The sequence below is a fragment of the Plectropomus leopardus genome, chromosome 22 (genome assembly GCF_026936395.1).
Source record: "Plectropomus leopardus strain MGB_pleo_1.0 chromosome 22, ASM2693639v1, whole genome shotgun sequence".
Taxonomy (NCBI): Eukaryota; Metazoa; Chordata; class Actinopteri; order Perciformes; family Serranidae; genus Plectropomus; species Plectropomus leopardus.
Window position 1 is genome coordinate 22,315,997 of NC_142197.1, and position 19,205 is coordinate 22,335,201.

A 19,205-nucleotide genomic window follows, 5' to 3' on the forward strand; every position below is an offset into this window, starting at 1 on the left:
GGACTTTGAGCTAAATGCTTACATTAGTATGTTATGCTAACAATGACAACGCTAACATGTTATTTTGGGCTGGTATGTTTAATGGTGCGCCAAACTCAAAATCCAGCTGAGGTGAATAGAAACTGTCATTAGCTTGGCAGGTATTTAGCCAAAAAAAGTACTGGACACAATGGAAGTTTTGACCTGATGCTGGCAGTAGATGAAAAGTCAATGGATGACCAAATACAAGTAGGATTCATCCTCTGGTGACCACGAATGCCTGAACAATATTCCATTGCAGCCCATCTGTTAGTTATAGAGATTTTAGTCTTGACAAGTAATGGAAAGTCTGCTGTTAGCATGGCTTACGAGGTACCTTGACAGACTGAGATGTATTGTCACTCCATGACTTAATATTTCTTAGAAAAAACACATCTGCAGTATAAATGAATAGGAGACCTACATAATATAAAACCACCCGGGTGAGTGAAACCACACCACACCGCAACAGCTGCTGGTATTTGGGATTCAGCTTGGAGACCCTGTTGAGTAAATGTGTTGAGGAATAGGACCCCAGGCTGATGATCCATTTCACTGCAGTGTGAGTCTGGATCCACTGAGCTCAGCCTCCTGCAGCCTCCCAACTCTCCTATTCATCACCCATTCATCACACATGAACCCTAACAAGCTGCCGGCACCACGCCAATTTCCACCAAATTGTTTTCTTCTTGTATCGGTGGTGGAATCAAATCACATCACACTGCGGATGAGAATATGAAGGGATATCATTGCAACTCAAACTTAGGGGGGAATTGATATAGAACATCTCTCAGATATAAACAGGTTTATTTTCCATCCATACTATTTATCTGTAAGGATTCACATTGTGCAGTTTATCATCTTTTAGTAATCTAGCTTGTGCCCTCCTTGTGTTTTCAGTTTTACAATGAAAAATGGGTTTTGAAATGCATCCAATGCCTAGGTGGTAATAACTTCAACATTTGGGGCCTTGTATTGTGGACAAGTTTGTAGACTGTGTGATTCCGTCTATATTAAGCTCACTATAGTATCTTTCAGAAAGTAATATGGCGCAAACTAGGAGTCCACTGTTAAAGGACTGGGCCGCAATTTGCTATCTTCACTGACACAGTGCAATTTGGAGGATTAAGACTTTTAAAGGTTTCAAAATAAATTCACACAAATTTGATCATATTACTAATATCCAACATGTCAATGACTAAAATCAAATAGCATGTGTTAGTGGGCTTTTTTTTTCTTTTTTTTTTTGACAAAGCCAAGCTTCCTGTTGCTGCTTTTTTTCTGCCTCATGTTTTGATGCTAAGCTAGGCTAGCCACATGAAAACTCTCTGTACATAGCACACAGACAATTTTATTAGCTAACTCTTGTCATGCCTTGTGGGGGCCAAAACATGTTGGCTTAATTTAATCTATCCCACCATGAACTAGCCTTGAGAATAAAGCTTTCTATCATAAGAAGAGCGCCTTGGTTTAGCCCCTTTTTCCAAATATCATATTGTATTGAAGAAGACCTGAAACTAGTGATTTAGGTCATAAACACTTACAACAAAAATCCAGTGAAAGTAGTGTAATTTGCATAAATGTATATCAGTGGAGTTGCCCCCTGTTGGCCAATAGAAAGAATGCAGGTTTGACGCATCTCTGCATTGGCTTAACTCTTCAGAGAAACCTCCCTAAGCTGTATGATGCTTTTGGATCAAAATCTAAATTGAAAAAATGATTAACTATGTTAACTATGATTAACTATGAAAAAGGGCAATTGCAGACATGGGAGGATTTGCATATAATCAATTCCAACTGCCATACTTTATGTGTTGTATTGTGTAAAGTGATCACTTTAGTTACCTCAGGATTTTTTAAAATCTTATTCTTATGGGTTACTATGTCCCTACAGGGCCTTACAGTCTTGTTATAACATCTTTATGTAATTTGTCTCTGTTCAGTTTAGTACTGTGTGTAATCACTATGGATTCTTTGGTGAGATTATGCTTTGATAAATCAAAAGTGTCATCTAATATTAAAAGTTTTAAGACATTTATGAGAGCAGCCTGTGTGATATTAAGCACAGTAGCGTGAGTCTCATAAAGACAGACCTTGGACTGTTTTCCCCAAGGTAATATCTTAATATAAACAGTAAAACCTTGGCTCCTCCTGGGCCTACAGGCATCCTTAAGGTTAAAAATAATAACTTGGAGATTATAAAAGGAGCAGAGGGCAGTGTGATGAATGGAGCTGGCAATGCTCAGTGGAAGGAGTGCATGTCTCCTGCAGTTTATGTCATTATCAAGGGATGCAAAAACTTAAAGATCCATCTTACGTATTATAGCAGTGACGCAGTCGTGTGGAGGATAAAATCCCCTTTGGCTCAGTTTGCCAAAATGTCATTTTGCCCTTTTGATAAAAACTGTAATTAAGCCACAACTGATGCTGATATCAATGAAATCAGCCTCACAGCTGGGAACAGTGCTTTGAAGGCTGCACACCCAACAGCTGACATATGATGATGGAGATATATGGATATGAAAGTGCCTGACCTGGTTTGTACAAGCACTTAATTCAGAACAGCAGACCATGGTGGCTTTCAGGAAAGGCTGAGTGTTGGGTACATGCGGGAGAAAAAAGCTCCTCTCAGGTCGAGAGGGAAGAGCAGAACTTGCAGCAGTGAGGTGCAAGTATTCAGCTGGACACCAGGTGGCAGTTTTGCTTCCCCAAATCCCTCATAGTGGAGGCCTTGGGAGAGGATTCTCTGAGATCCTTGAAAGGTGAGTTGCCCTGCAATAAAAAAAAGAAAGAAAAAAGAAAATCAGGTTATAAAACAGCTTGTTTTTTCAAAGGGACATGGTAAAAGTTGTTTTTCTAACCCTGTTATGAAATAAAAATATAACTAGAGACCATCTTGCAGTGCTGCGATACAGTGAACAGCAAGGGGCATAAATGTAGGGACCATACATAGTCTCTTCCCTATGTCCTAACCCCATATTTCAGAGCCCCTTTCTCCTACCACATCCATCTTCAAACTCTGCTTTCATTTGATATCAGCAACACACCTGTAAAGTCTCATGACTCCATCTTGCACAGTTGCAACAGTCTTTCGTTGACAAAAATACCCCAAACCAGTTCTGTGTAGTTCCCGCAATAACAGGTACCACCAGGAACACATTCCACTCTGGTAATACAAACATATGAATGACCTCTTACTGATTTTCCTTTTGAAACACCTGATTACAAAGAAAATAAGAAGCATAGTCACAAGAAAGTAAATAAGTTGCAGAAAGATTTTTAACTTAGCAGTAGTATCAATGTCATACTAAAGGCAATATCTGTAAAATAAAAAGTGTAAATGATCATTTGTGGCTAACTGTGGCCTAAGATGTGTAGTTCGTTTTTTTTTTTTAACCTGTAGGGCTTGTGGCCAATGACTGCAAATGCACAACACAAACGAGAACGAGTAGTTAGTCCTATGTGAAGAACAACAAAAAAGTAATGGTGTAAGTGACTGAAATAGGGGTCAAAAAGTGTTTCTATCCATCCCAAGGAAACTTACTCCAATGTGTTTTATCATGTCACAGACACTCCAGCACAGGTGCACCACCCTACAGATAGCCAAGAAGATCATCCAAGGATATATGGCAAAGCATGCTTTAAAGTGAGAATCTTTGATCAAAATAGTCGTTTATTCTCAGCGTTATCTAAAAATGACAATAGGGTGTGTGTGTGTGTGTGTGTGTGTGTGTGTGTGAGTGTGTGTGTTTGGTGGGGTAGGGTTAAGTCTCATGACTGCACTTTGCACTGCAGCATTCACAGGCTGCCAAAAAATCTGCACACAGACAGACAAAACTGGTTCTGTGGTGGTTCCCGGTACAGGAAGTGAAACTAGGGGCACATTTTGCCAATACACACACACAAACACGCACACACACAATTCACTTTTGAATAAAAACAATGAAAAAATAGTCACAGAAAGGTCAAAGAAGTTGCAGAAAGACGTTTTACCGTTGTATGAAGATATCTTGAATACCTGTAGGATTTATTTGCAGATTACATGCAGAACTATAACTAAAATGGAAATCTATTCATTGTGAGGCTTTAAATAGTAAATGTAACGACTCCTGTCCTCATGTTTAAGGCAGTAAATCAGCCAGTCTGCTCCCAGCCAGGTGGAAATATGTTTTCAAGGTTTTTACCGTCATCTGCATCAGTTAACCCATACAGCAATCAGAATGACTGCACACACTGAACAGATGCCCTCCACTTTGGAGGCTACAGATTGATTTCCAATATGTCTACATTACCAGTAAGACCATTGACTCCAATTAAAGCCATGGTGCTAATTGGTAAGCTCATTAAGCCTGATCTCCACTATCCCTTTACATCTGTGACATTCATTCATGCCAAATACAGAATCTGTGTGCTCCCTCCTTTATATTCTGTATGTAGATACATTTAAATAATATTTACTTTTAGTATGCTTGTTAAATTATGGTTATTGTTAGTGTAGTACTTGTAGTGGCAGTAGTAGCACTTCATTCTCCTACATATAATGAATTAAAAGATTGTGGATCATGTCACTGGTTCCCTAAAAGCTGCTTCATCATGGTGCTTTCAGTGGGTGTTGATTTGTTGTGGGCGACACGTTAGTCTGATCTCCATGATACCTTGTGTGTATTATGGATATGATTACTGGTTGATTCCTTCACTCAACCAGATTCTGCAAGATTTGGCAAATGAGGCAACAGGTGTCTTTACTTAACCTTGAGTCACTGGGAAATAAACAGAGGCGGTACTGAGTCATTGTTTTGCCAGTCAAAACTGTCTAATGTCTTTCCTCTTGAGTCCCAAGTCTAGGCCCAAATCAAGACTGAAAAGTCCCAAGGCCAAAATTTAGAGTCTCAAGTCTTAGAGGAGTCACAATGAACTCTTTTTTATTAAATTTAAATTATTTGTCAAAACAAATTTGTTAAAGGTTTTCACATCTTGTTTATTGTTGATTACTGCATAGTTTTTGTACACAAACAAAATGATCTTATTAGCTCTGTAAAATAACATTAGTTACTCGTGGTTTTCTCCTGTAACCTGACCTGATGCTGTTGGATTGGTTTTAATAAAATATATTTGGGGAATAAAGTGCTGATTCACTGCCAATGAATAGCGTTGATATTCAATTGGATCAGGAAACTAGGGAGAAATGATTGATTTGTGGCATACACTTTTTCTCCGTTGCTATGGGAAACTTAAGTATTTTTTAAAATTTATAAAGGGCTAAGTCCAAGTGAAAGTCTTTTCTGATTTTGTCAAGTCCAAATCACAGGACTTGTGTCCACATCTCTGGAAATAAATGATGTGGAAACCCAACTTGCACACGTTAAATGAGATAATGCAATCATGTCTCTGATACTACTGAGGGAAAGAAAGGTGACATAAAGAAGTGATCTTGGATACTAAGTCATTAACTTGGATTTGTCTTCTTTTGGATGTCAATGAAATTTGCGAAATTGCAGTCAGGGAAAATCTTTCTTCCTTTTCACTTTTTATTTGACATGCTCTTGCCTCACATTTCGTTTAGCTTAATTATTAGTTTAGCCACAAACAGTACAACTTGTCCGTTAACTCCTTAACACAGGAATACTCAGCTTGTTTTTCTTGGGAACCATTTTTGCTAATTGACAGGAGGCCAATCTCAGTAGACATTTTCTGGAATTTCTATGGTTTTAAGAAGGGGGGGGGTCTTCTATTGGCACTTTTATGTTTTTTAAACAATAAAAGATGCTGTTATATGCACTCTAGCGCCTTATGTATAAGTGTGTGTCATTGTGAATCAATTTATTTTTAATGTGAATTACAGAAATGGTTGGGGGGGGCACCCAGTACCCAATCTGGGGCCAAATTTGGACCCCAGGACAGAAGTTGAGTATCACTGCCCTTACATTTTACCTAACGCTTGGATAACTTAATTCCTAATCTAAGGACAGGTCATAAGTATGATCACATTATGTTTCTCTCTACACTTGCACTGTTAAATTAAAGCAACAACGCCAAACATTTTGCTGTTTAACCTTCAGTTAATGACCATCACAGGCACACAGGAATGCTTTCTCACTTTAATCATTCATTTATTTGGTCTATTTTATGATGTTAAATTGGGACTTTTATTTAATATGTTCTGCTGCTGCCTTGCAGTCAGTGTAGATTTTATCCATGTTAGAAGTTATAATGTTACTGCAGTTCTACATTGTTATGTAAAAATTACTTTTTAAAGAAGGTGGTATTTATGAGTGGAACATTTGAAATAGACTAACCAGGCTGAATGTTGTCTTTTTTATATAAGGAAACATGACCAGTTTATCTTCCAGAAATGTAAATTAGGTGCATGTTATGGACCCTGAAACAATGGTAACAGTAACTCTTTTCGTTTTCCACAATGTTCTCCCTGTCTTCAGAATAAATATATCTTCTCCACAAATGCACAGCACAAATGTGCAGAGCTGCCATCAGGCTGACAGGGGTCATATTTACACATTTAACATGTTAAAAACAACAATATAACACAATGACCTTATCCGTCATAGCTGAGCTGCTGCACCATCTGCCAACCATAAAGCATCACAGGAAGGTACTGAAGGTCAGGGTAATGGACTGTAACAAATCCACTATACATAAAATGAATAAAAACAAGCAGGAAGGAAATCACGCACAGAGCACTCACACACAGTTAGTGTGTCACATTCATTTGAAACACAGCCAGGGAAGAAGAGGGAATGAAGAATAATGTGTTTAGATGTTAAATAGTAGATTGATTTGTGACTCAATTTGTTCATTGTGTGGCTGACCTTGATTGCTAATATCACAAACCTATTATTATGCAATATTAACGTGAAAACTATTCTTTATATTGTCACTTTTCGGCACACAGATATTTATCACAAAACAAGTAAACAAGTTAAACCATTGTACACTAAACGGTGATTCGTTTTTTGTGCCGCTCTGTGAGGCATGAGGCTCAGAACCATTCCTTTGTTCAAGATAGTTTTTTAAAGATAGACGAAATCCATTTCCAACTAAAACACATGCCATTTTTAATTACTATAAAGTTGTGAATGTTCAAATCTGTCCTGTCTGTCTTCTGTGTTTCCCTTTTTAAATACAAAACAGACAACCACAGACTGCTAATATGGCAACATGTTCTCATCCCATGACAGCATCTACATATTACGCTATGGTGGAATGACGCTGCACAAGGTTACATTTAGACAACGAAAGCACATGGCAACCAATGCCAAGACGCCAACAAACACACGGTGAAACAGATGGTTAGGATTAGGGGAAGGAGGCACATGGTACAGTGTAGAAAAAAAAAAACATCACAACTGAAAGTCCAGGGTTTGTTGGACCCATCCACTTTCCCTCCCACCCGCCATATAGGCACCCTTGTGCCTCTTATAATATGTCATTGCTGACAGCATTTCAACCTGATGCCATTCTGTGGCGTATCATGAGGACGTGACAGGTTGCATCTGGCCAAGTTCTCAAGTGACGCTGCCCATAATTGTATCATGCCGCCGCGGTTCTGTGTGATTGCTGATGATCAGCGGCGTATCATGTGGACATAAAAGGTGGTTTTTGGCGTCAGGATCGTATGCTAAAAGAACTGATAAAGCTGCAGTATTTTACAACTTCAGAATGAGAACAGGCTCTGATGCTGTGCAACATACGGCCTTCATCACCACCAGTTCTATCATATTTGGTGTGTCTGGACCTTAAAATCCATAGCAACTCCTCTGTGGTTTAGCAAAGGAAAAGGTTTGATTTTCATTTAAGAACAGGAATAGGCATACAGTCGGGGAACAGTCTCCGACACAACACCAGTACTCTAGGTGCTACAAAACACTTGCCGGAGTATCATTAACAGTCAAAAGTGTGGAGATGTTCACGTTGACGTTTATTAATCGCAAACTTGTTCGCTCTGTTCAGCAAAAACGTAAGCAACTTCAATGAATGCGCCCTTCTCACACAATTGTGCACTGCACAAGCCATAGCTTTAGCTTAGGGGGGATCACTAGGAAACAGTTGATGCTTTTAGGGAAGTTTTATGTATATTGTGTCACCTACTGATTTATTACCCTTCCACTTTCTCCCCTCCCCGTCCTTTGTCTCTATAACTGAGTGCTCTGTTTACCTCCTGTCTTTCTACCATGACCCCAAATAGTGAGAGGCTGCGTTACATCCTGTTTATAGCCAAACAGCCTCACTTTTTACAGACTGCTGAGCAGGTATGAGGCATCAGGTGTAAACTCATAAATCCTCTAAGATGTGGCCTGCATTTTAATAAGATCATATGTTATTAGAAAGTTTGCTGGAGCTTCAATGCAGAAGTATACAAGCTTCCCAAACACCTATATCAGCTAAATCTCCCCATGAAGCTAGTAGTTAAATCATACCTCTGTGACAGCCCAGCCCAAGACTGATAGTCGAAGGTCACAAACACCTCCGGCACCATCTAGCTCCAGTGGATGTTACTGTCCTCGGGGACTAGAAGCTGATGGAGGTGCCTACATGACTTGTGGCTCCACAGAGACTTTGGGACCAGCATATACCTGTATATGCACCAGAGGATTTTCAGCTGTAAGCCATGAGACTGATGACTCCACCTGCCCTCTGATGTCAGAGGACATCCATCACAGGAGCAGAGGTCTTTCTGTGCTAAGTACGTAAGTATGCCACACACAAACTCACTGCACTGTGTGGTCCTTATTGCTACAGATTTATCAACTCACTGTATACACACAACTGCACTATATTTTTATGTTAACAGTCAATAAATTAACCATGTGTAATATCAACACCTTCCCATCCCAAGTCGTCACATATCAGTGGTTTGTCGGTGGACATCCGCGTCAACATATCACACTCTAGGTATCCCCTCTGCATCTGCTGTTTACAATCCGGGATGCTGCAACCAGCGGAAGGATGTCAACAGAAGCACATGGTTAGGCTAAGGCAACAAAAGCATGCGGTTAGGTTTGGCAACAGAAACATATGGTTAGGATTATGCAACAGAAACAGGTGGTTCAGTTTAGGAAAAAGCATCATGGCTTGGCTCTACATTCAGATGTGAAGTGAACACTGGGCTCCCAGGTGAAAGTCTGGGGTTTGTTGGACCCATCCAACACCCCTCCCTCCAGCCTGCCTCAAGCTCCTTGCAGCCAGCAGCAATTCAACCTGATGCCTTCCAGCAGTGTATGATATGACTACAACAGGCTCATCAACCACATGAATAACTGACGCTGCCTGTCCACATATCAAAACAGTAGCCTGTTGGCTTTATATTTCGACCTTCTGGACAGCCACCAGCTGTTTATCTGTCCTGAACAACACAGATCACATCTGCCTTCCACAGTTAAATGTATCAATGAATTTTCCTTCATGTTCAAAGTTTCCTTATGTATTAAAATGCAGGAGACAAACTGGAATAATCCTTATAGGGTCCCACATCGACTTCCCCTGATAGTACCTATTATCAGTTAATAGACTGTTCCCAAAACTGCTTCCCCATGCCCTTAGTTTATCTCCTCTGCTTTCTCAGAGATAAATCAGTCACTCTGAGTTCAGCTTTGGAGCACTTTTGGAATACAGACAGGTCACCTAAAAACACAGTCCTATGTAAATGGAGTCTATCAAATATTTGGACGTCACAGGACAAATAGTGCTAAGTCTAAGTCCCGATACAGTTTTAATGCTATTAATAATGTAAACATGACCAGAAATATTATTCTTTGCTATGCGTGATTGCGCTCAAAGATCACACTGTAGGTTCGTAGAGGGGACATTTCCTCCCTCTACTGCTCCTCTCTGCATCTGATTTCATTTTCAGGTTATTTTTCCTCATCTCATCTCTGTGCCACCACCTCCCCACCAGCACACCCACACATCATAGCAGCCCGTTCTTCTCCATTGAAATTCGGAGCATCATTTCATCGCAACCTCTCATCTCACCCGAGTTCTTCATGGCTGTGCTCGACTTTCCGATCAATACAGCCAGAGGAGATGGGATAAGCCCTGCTACCTTTCTTCACTCCGTTCCCCACTCTCCCTATCCCATAAACACACACGCACACACACACACACACACACACACACACACACACACACACACACACACACACACACACAGTAAGAGTTTTTTGCCCTCAGGTTATGAAAGAATGCCATGTGCAACACCAGCCAAAAGCAATGACGTGCACAACAATAGTCAGTGTGGTATGATGATGAGTCATTGGTGTCATTGTCATCTCAATGACACACTAATTTCCTGAAATAATACTGCTGGGAAAACAAACACAAAATCCTGCTATTAATGCTCAAAAGAAAACAAGTGTGGTGACTTCTTGACATCACATCTATGTGGACACCTTTGCAGATGAGACACAACAGTGAAAAGACAGACAAACACGTCCATACAAACAGTCTCACGCACGATCAAGTAGCGTTCCTGGGCCCGTGCATCCATTTCAATTCTGTTCATGCGGAGCAGATTCACACATGCATCTTGAGGCCCGCTGAGGGGTACTCGTAGGAGAATATGTTTTATATTGTAATGTTTTTGTGAAAATGCATGTGTTTGGGAAGTTCTGAATATAAGGCTTAAAAAGAAAGATTTGGATTATTCTGCATGAGTTGCGTGAGCGTTTGTATACAAATGCTCTGATATAGTTTTGCTGTTGATAAATTTGGTCCCCTATGACTTCAGAATGTTCGCCTCTTTTAGGATTCTTCATTTACCTCGGAAGCATTTGAGAAAAACATCCATATACACATGCTATATTATATAAGCACAAGATACAAATGCTTGGAGATGTGTTTTGGGTTTTTTTCATTTGTAGTACTTTGTGCTGTAGCGCAACTTATTATAGATGTACTTTTTGTACTTTGTTTTACACCTTTAAGTGAAAAGCTTAAGCCCTCACTCTGTTGTTAGAAGCTGTGTTACTAAATTGCTAATAAATATCTAAAGTTAATTTCATTTTATGGGGCATGTCATTTAAATGATCTCTTTAAATGGTAAAGGAGTATCTGTCTAATCAGCCAGAGAGTCTTTTGATGATTTGGTGAAAAGTTCCGTCTCTGCAGCTGCTTCAACATCAGCTTTGGTTAAATGTCTGCTTCAATTTACATCAACACCACACAGGAGCTAGGATTAAAGTTCAGCCATCTTTAATTAAATCTGCCTCAGATGTTGTGCATGATGCCTGCAAAGCTGATGTAGAGTCAGCACCCTGGTGACTGTCACACGTAGCCATGCCAACATGAAAGAGAGAGCCACTCAGTTACACCAGTTATTAACGCCTATTTTCAGTTCTCGACATCAAAAGTCAGGTCGGCCTTTTTTTCAATTAACCTCAGAGGAATATCTTTCACTGTAGCTGCGGTGCTCATGTACATACATGCACTTGTACTGTAACAACAACATGAGATGAAAGCATTAAGAGTTTTGCCAGGGGTGAAGGATTCTTGATGAATATTTCTGCTCTGTGTTGCACAGAAAATTATTTTACCTGTCTGTGCTAAATCTGACTTGAACAGAGAGTGCAGAAAAATTATAAAAGACTACATTTTATATTTACACTCTATGTCTGCAGGTAATGGTGTTTTTCAACAACTTTCATGGACAGCAATAACACACTTTTGTTTATGCCCATTTTTACAGTTTCATGGCAAGACTGTTTTTTTGCACACACAGGACTTATTTGTCTGGAAGCCTTGAATGGCCACGCCAAAAGAATAAAAACTGATCAGGTAATAACATGAAAAAGGTATTATATCAAAATGTTTTTCATGTGATATTTTTAAATTATAACAAGAAACTTCTCTTTTTATAACAAGACAATTTCATGTTATAACAAGAAATGTTTGGAACTTATATTACAAACCCAATATTGCTGAAATTTATATTATTTTGAGATTTTATTTTTTTTTTTTTTTTGCAATCCCATAAAAAAATAACAATTGTTGTGGGCAACAATGGCAGAGAAATGGCAAAACTTGGCTGATTTTTAGGTCAGCAGTTTGACTCTGATAATACCACTTTGTTGACAGTCATAAGATATCTGATATTTGGGCCCACTTTCTTTGACCAAGTGATTGTGAATAGGAACCAACAATAAAACCGTTTATTACTGCAAATTCCATTTGGAAACTGTGTTACATAATCAGAATACTCTTTTCACTCTTAATAAAATGTTGTACCCTCATTCAAATTATTTCTAGTTATGTAGCCATTTCACTTAACCAGTTCTCCAACAGACTGCATTACAGTATATGGTTGGTAATATAAACCTCTGTTTTACTGGCTGATATATGAAAATGTCAGTGCCCTTGGAACATTTGAATTCATTTCATAGCATTTCAGTTTTTGTCCGAAATAGATGCATACAATATTTAAAATTCCATAGTGGCACAAAAATAACTAAATATATTTGGATATTTTACTTTTCTGAGGAAGAAAAGGATGAAGATGAGAGAGCTGCTCTGCTTCTGCAAAGATAAGACATCATGAGGTGATATTCACCAAGTATCCATCTTCATGTAATCTAAATAAGAAGACATCAAAACACCATCAGACTTCTAAGTGCTATTGATCTTCTGTCTGCATTATATGAGAAAACGCTTTGGAGAGGAAGAAACAGCAGAGAGAGGGAGGGGGGCAGGAGAGGCTGCTGTTAAGTGTGCTATTAATCAAGTGAAGGAAGTATTCAAAGACTCACTGTTATTGACTCACTTCTCTAACCTCCTGTTGGATGAATACTAATTCCACTGAAATAAAGCAGAGAAATGTAATATTAGGAAAATAAAATAAGCACAACCCCTGAGATAACTGAACAACCTTGGAGCTACAGTCATAACGATGTATTATAATGAGCTTTGCTGCGTAAAAAAAAAAAAAAATTAAAAAATTAAAAATGCAGTTACTTGCCTTCACCTTTGGGGGGCAGTGTTGTGTTTTGTTGTATTCTAAAACAGGAATAATAAAGTCAGCAACAATCGGTGACCTTAAAACACAATTCGTTAACAATGTTTCTGGGAAGTTAAAGTTATTGTTGCATTCATAATAAGCTGTTACGGATGGATGCATAACGTCACATGAAAGGGGTGAATATACAAGGACAAGGACATTTGGAGAGATTGGGGGCTTAGCCCAGACCCAGAGTTTTTTTTTTTTAATTGCACTCTGGCACCTTATTTACCCTAAAGACTGTTGTTGCTTTTGTTTTTTACTTTCTAGATTAATTATGAATTGTGATGACAAAACTTTAAGTAGTTGTAAGTAAACAATACTAGAGGAAAACAGAGGAACTCTCTCATTGAAAAATTATAGACTGGAGTATGAAAAATAGTAAAATAGTATATATGCTAACAGTGGTGGCATGTAACTAAGGACAGTTATTAAACAAATATGAACCAAATGATAAATTGTTAAAACTGTTGTGGGGGGTAGTCGATATAGTTATATCTGGAGCTAACAGTGTAAAAAGATACTATTTCTGTTAACTTTGAAAAGCGATGTAATAACATCATATTATTATCATATCATATTATATCTTAAACCTGTAATAACACATTTTTCTTAAATATTTATGATGATTTGTATCATTAACCACAACCTGCTAAGTATAGCTAAAGTTATCAAATAAATGTAGAGCAATTAAAAGTACAATATATACCTCTGAAATAGAGTAGAAGAAGAAAGTAGCAAAAAAAAGAAAAAAGTAAAATGCTGAAGTAAAGAATAAGTAATTACAATTGTACTTGGATATACTGCTTGAAAAATGTACTACTTATCTGTACTGCTTGTTTTGGTTCGACCAACATGAAAACACAAATATATCAATGTTTGCTGTCAGAAAATGAAGAAAGTCTGCATTTTTTATTCGGTGCATACCTGATTAATCCATCTTGTTATTATTATTATTATTATTGTTGTTGCTGTTGTTGTTGTTGTTGTTGTTGTTGTTGTTGTTGTTGTTGTTGTTGTTAGCAGGACACTCTGTAGGAGACACACTGATTATATTCTCATCAAAACACATTGATACTGTTGATAAGTACCTCTGCCCTGGTTAAGGCTGAATGTTGTTCAAACCAATCTGTCAGACCTCTTGATAGATTGGTATCTTAGGACTCACAAAGCCTTCAGCAGCCAATCACAGCTGAGTATTGTGTTGTGATATGATTCGAAGGTTAGAGACCGGTGAAAGTCAGAGGGAGGGGGGACTTTTGGCTGTTGGGGCCCAAACAGCTTCAGCTAACTCCCTGACAACATGATAAGGGCAAGTCCCGACCTGCCCGGCTCTGAGAACACAGCACAGGCTCAGGAGAGAGACCAACAAATTACTTGGTAAGTCAGTCAACAATAAAAAAAATTGCCACAGTTTTGATGATTTTTTTATGAGCAAACATGGCAAAAATTAATTGGTTTGAGCTTTCCAAATGTGAATATTTGCTGTTTTTTTATTATTATTATTTGAGGTTTCGGCCATTGGGCTCAAGTTCTATATATATTTCATCTATCACATTTTCTCAAAAATAATGAGATTATTCACTAGTTAAAAGAAACATACACACACAGATTTATATACACAAACTGAGAAATTAAAGATTCAAGTTTCCTGCATACACTTTAAAATTCACAAAATCAGTTGTACCACATGCCCCCAACCCCCAATACACACACACACACACACACAAAACACAACTGTCTATAGCAGCTGCAAAAAAAAAAGTCTCAGCTCTAGAAAAAAACATTATTCTAACTACACGCAGATGTATCTATAGATCATATTTAACAGAAAGAATTTTCAAACTCATATCAAGATTCAAATGAAGGAGGTGATAATCAAGTGCTAATGAGTTTCAGTGTGTCTGATGTCGGTGGTACATTTCCATATGTTAACACTTAGTGGTTGATTTTCTTTCCCAATGTTTGTCTCCACTCTAAGATTTCAGTCATATCTGTGTGTTACACTGTCTTTAAAAAGAAATGATGCCTTGATGACTTTGGGAATGCCGCAAATGTCTCATTGTGTGTTGTAAATCAATTGACACATAATGGGTTTGTTATTCAATTCTATTCTATTCTTTGTTATAAAAGTTTTGTAATGCAGTCTGGCACTATTCGTGGTGTCTATTATTAACTCTTTGAAACCTGAGTGAATTGGCTTGATTTCTTTAAAAAACATGATGAAAAGGCATTAAGCAACTTAAGAAGAAATTACCCAAAACTAGAGAAAAAAATACATTTATATATATATATATATATATATATATATATATATATATATATATATATATATATATATAAATGCAAACAAAAAAAGGTTTAAGTAAAAATACCTATAAATTATTAAAATGTTCCCTATCTTTTTAAAAAGTAATTTTCCAAAGCTACTAATCTTGCAATTTGCAGAACAGTTCAAGTTGCTCATTGCTCATTTTGTATTACAAATTCATCAATTATACCTCATTCATGAATTTTGAAGCTTTACATGTCTTGGTCAAGCTGCAGTAACTTGTGCTTTTCCTGCCTAATTCTGTCCACTTGTCTCTCTCTCACTGCCCTTTTCACTTTCTCCTAACTTTTATTACTCTGACATAGATGTAGTTTTTCCTGCTCAGTATTGCACACTAACCTTTTCTCAAACTGCTCCCCTGGCAAATTGTTACGATTCAAACTGAGCTCAGCGCAGACGTTTTACAACATCTGAAATGTCTTGTATCTGACACTGGCATTTACTTGTAGTAAAGGCTTCAGACACAGTCTGAAATCAGCTTCCCTAGTGTGACTCGCCCTCTATCATAGTGCTGCACTTTCCTGTCTTGTTGGAAAGACTCATTTAACGGCTTTTCTGCAGTACAATCCTTTGAAAAGTCACATTAATATATGATATTTTACTTGGTTGGCCCGCTGTGACTTTTACAGTGTTTGCAACAGTTTTAAAAGCTGCTATGGACTTTTAACTGTCTGGTGTTGGCTCAGGCTGGAGAAAGGACGTCTGCAATAAAAGTATATTTTTCATGTCAAAGCAAAAAGACAAAAAATCCAGTGATGAATGCAGGGTAAAATAACTGCATACAGTGAGAAAGCTCACCAAATTTTCTTGTAAGAACTATAAAACCGCTCACTTAGTACCCCATGAACTAAAGGAGGGTGGGATCAACCTCCATCATCATTAACTTTTCCTAACTTATGGTGCCTTCTGGGTTTATCACTGTCCAGATGGTGCCAAAACTTTTATGAGGGGCTTTGTCAAAGTAGAAAAAGTGTGTGCGTGTCTGCTGAGGACCAGGATGAAGACACAAACAACACATCTGTCATCATTATCTAATAAGTAACAAGTAGGGTGGATGGTATGTTGATAGTGAAGAAGAAATTAACCCTGTGAGACATGGAGTAGCAACACTTTTCTTGTGCTGCTTTTAAACACCTTTCACAAGTATTGGTGCAGCTCCTTTCAAAATATGGCAAAAAATGTTTTACAAACTGCAAGAAATGTCTTGATTAAGAATTTAAAAAATAAATTGATAAAATAAAAATATATATATATATATATATATATATATATATATATATATATTTAAACACTTGAAATGTCCAGGAAAAAAAGAAAAAAATACATACTAAATATTTCATATATATTCATTATTATATTTATCATAATTATTTCTTTAAAATTATGTTACAGAATTATTAATTTTTTTAAAGCACCTTTTCCAGGTCTTCATTGCCTTATTTGTTTGCCTGTCTGTTTGTCTGGTTGGTTGGTTTCTGTTTGTTTGTTTGTTTGTTTGTTTGTTTGTTTGTTTGTTTGTTTGTTTGTTTGTTTGTTTTTACTATTCCAGGTAATGTTCTTGTACTACTTATTTCTTGCTGTTTTGGGGGTCATTTCTTCTTTTGTTGCTCTTTGCCTTCTTCCCAAGTTTTTGAAAGAAAACAAGCCTGGTCTCAAAGGGTTAAAGCTGCTCTATGTGCATGACAGTTTTTTTCATATGCCTACAATAGGTGTAGTAGTACATATTTCTAAGGTTTTTAAAGGTTTAATTTAAGAACAGAAAAACATCCGTTAGTTCAATTTCCCCACCGATTCTTTAAGACATACTCCACATTTATGTGAACATATGACACATTTAGATGTCGATCGGATCGACGCAGAAAAACATCCTAAAAAAAACTTGTTCAGCAGAGGAGTCCTGATGAACAAAACTGACCCATCTGATGAGTCTTCATGACAGCCATGTTGGCTAAAAGCCCAGCAGCCTTTCAAAAGAAATAAATCAATTCTAACTGAAGGGGAAGATGCATTAGTGCAACGTTAAATGTTCCTTTTGGGCATTCAGCTAATGTTCTTGGACAGCTCAATTTAGTAAGGACAGAGGTACACTTCCAAGAGGGTCTTGAGTCTTGAGTACCGATCACGTGTATTGGTGCATGGGCATAGTTCCCCTTTAACTTTCAAAACTGGATGTTTGAACTTCATTCAATAATAAAACAACCGAAAAAAAAATAGTTTTCCGCGTCAGATTGTTTCTTTTTTATGACTATACACAGGCACAAAGTGGTGAAAGTAAAGAAAAAGCTACAAAGTTGAGAAATGTCAATAGAAAAATAACTTTTTCTTTTTTTTTCCTTTTTTTTTGCTTATCCCTTTAAACATATTGTGTCCCCTTAAATTTGTCTTGGGACCCTTCGATGGATCCCATCCCCCAGGTTGGAAACCACTGTCATAAGAAAAATAGATATGATTTTTTTATATAACTTGCAGTAGAAAGTAAGGGACCCATTTAAACATTCTTGTAGACTTTTATGTGTAATAATAGTTTTAGACTAAATAATGCATTGTAAAAAGTAGAACATTCACTGTATTTGAAATAATGTTTCCCTCCTTTTCACTGGCCCAGATTTGAATAGCGTTTGGCGGCAGATTTTGTGTATTGAGGTCTATTATTATGTAAGAACTGGGGGGTTGTCCACAGACAGCTTCTTTGCATGCAGGGCGGGACCCTGGCTGCTAAAAAGTGAGCCGTCTCCCTGCGCTAACTTTTCGCGCTGTGTCTCAGGTAATATTAGCGCCACTCGGTTCGTCCCCGGCCTCCCTCCCCTCCTCCCATCTGTCTGTTTCAACCGCACAGCTCATTAGAGCCAACCCAGAGACAAAAGCCGCGGTGATTAGGTTAAAGGTATTAATAGTGGGTTTCTAGGTGCGGGGCTTTAGTACTTAAAGCTGGTGTCACTGTGGGATAAGGAGGAGGGAGGAAGAGGGGGGCCAAGCTGCTCAGCTGGAAGTCAAAGATCGTTTATTAAGACAACGAGCTACTCGTTCGCAAAAAATAAAAATAAAAAATCGATGTGCAAAGAAAAATAAACTTATTAGCTCTATGACCACTGTACGGCAGTCAAAAATGTTTGTTCCCTTTGTTTTTGAATTTTGAGTACATTTCAGTCGTCTAAAATGAAAATGATTAGCAGTCAATAGCAGTTAAACCGAATTAAAATGGCTGAATTAAGGGGCTGTTCATTATTTATGTGAGGGACTAGTGAAAAACCAGGGAGGCACTTTAGATAATTTTTTTAAGCACTGGGAAAGGAGTTATGTTTTTTTAACTTGACTTTGGGGAGGGGCATTCTATTATATTATATTATTAACAATTATTTTATTATGTATGTAGCTATCCTCAGACACCCTAAACCTGCAAGTGGGTTTGAAAGGCATGTCCTCTTTAAAACTCTCCAAAATGACCCTATTAATCATAACTGGCAACTGTGAAATATGGTTATTTAAGGTGAAGGGAGGATCATGCATCTTCCCCGCTTTACTTGAGAGGTACCCGGGCTTTGAAGTCAATTTTGGTAGTTGCCACGTCTCTTAATTCATCATTTTTCTGAGGTTATTAAGGGAAGAAACTCTGTACATGTTGTACTGGAAAGGTAATTAGTAAAGCTTTTAAAAGACAAAATTGCACCAATCTCTATTTCTACCTGATATGGTCATCTATAATGCATACAATATTGTACATTATTCCTCCTGGCATACATTTTAGCGTCTGGTTCTACCAGCTCTCCTTGTTATGTGTCAGTTATACGAAAATTAACTATCTTTAGTGCTGACCCAGCTTTCATCGCCAAGGTTTCTGATGCTGTGCTG

The 19,205-nt window shown here is 37.8% G+C and overlaps 1 long non-coding RNA gene across 1 annotated transcript in view; it reads right to left on the reverse strand.

The window, feature by feature from the left end:
- Nucleotides 1-2,023: 2,023 nt before the first annotated feature.
- LOC148185918 (uncharacterized) overlaps nucleotides 2,024-19,205 on the reverse strand; it is a 28,223-nt gene continuing 11,041 nt past the window's right edge. The window contains exon 3 of the long non-coding RNA XR_015775551.1: nucleotides 2,024-2,790. This is a non-coding gene — a long non-coding RNA (uncharacterized LOC148185918). The remainder of the gene's footprint in view (nucleotides 2,791-19,205) is intronic.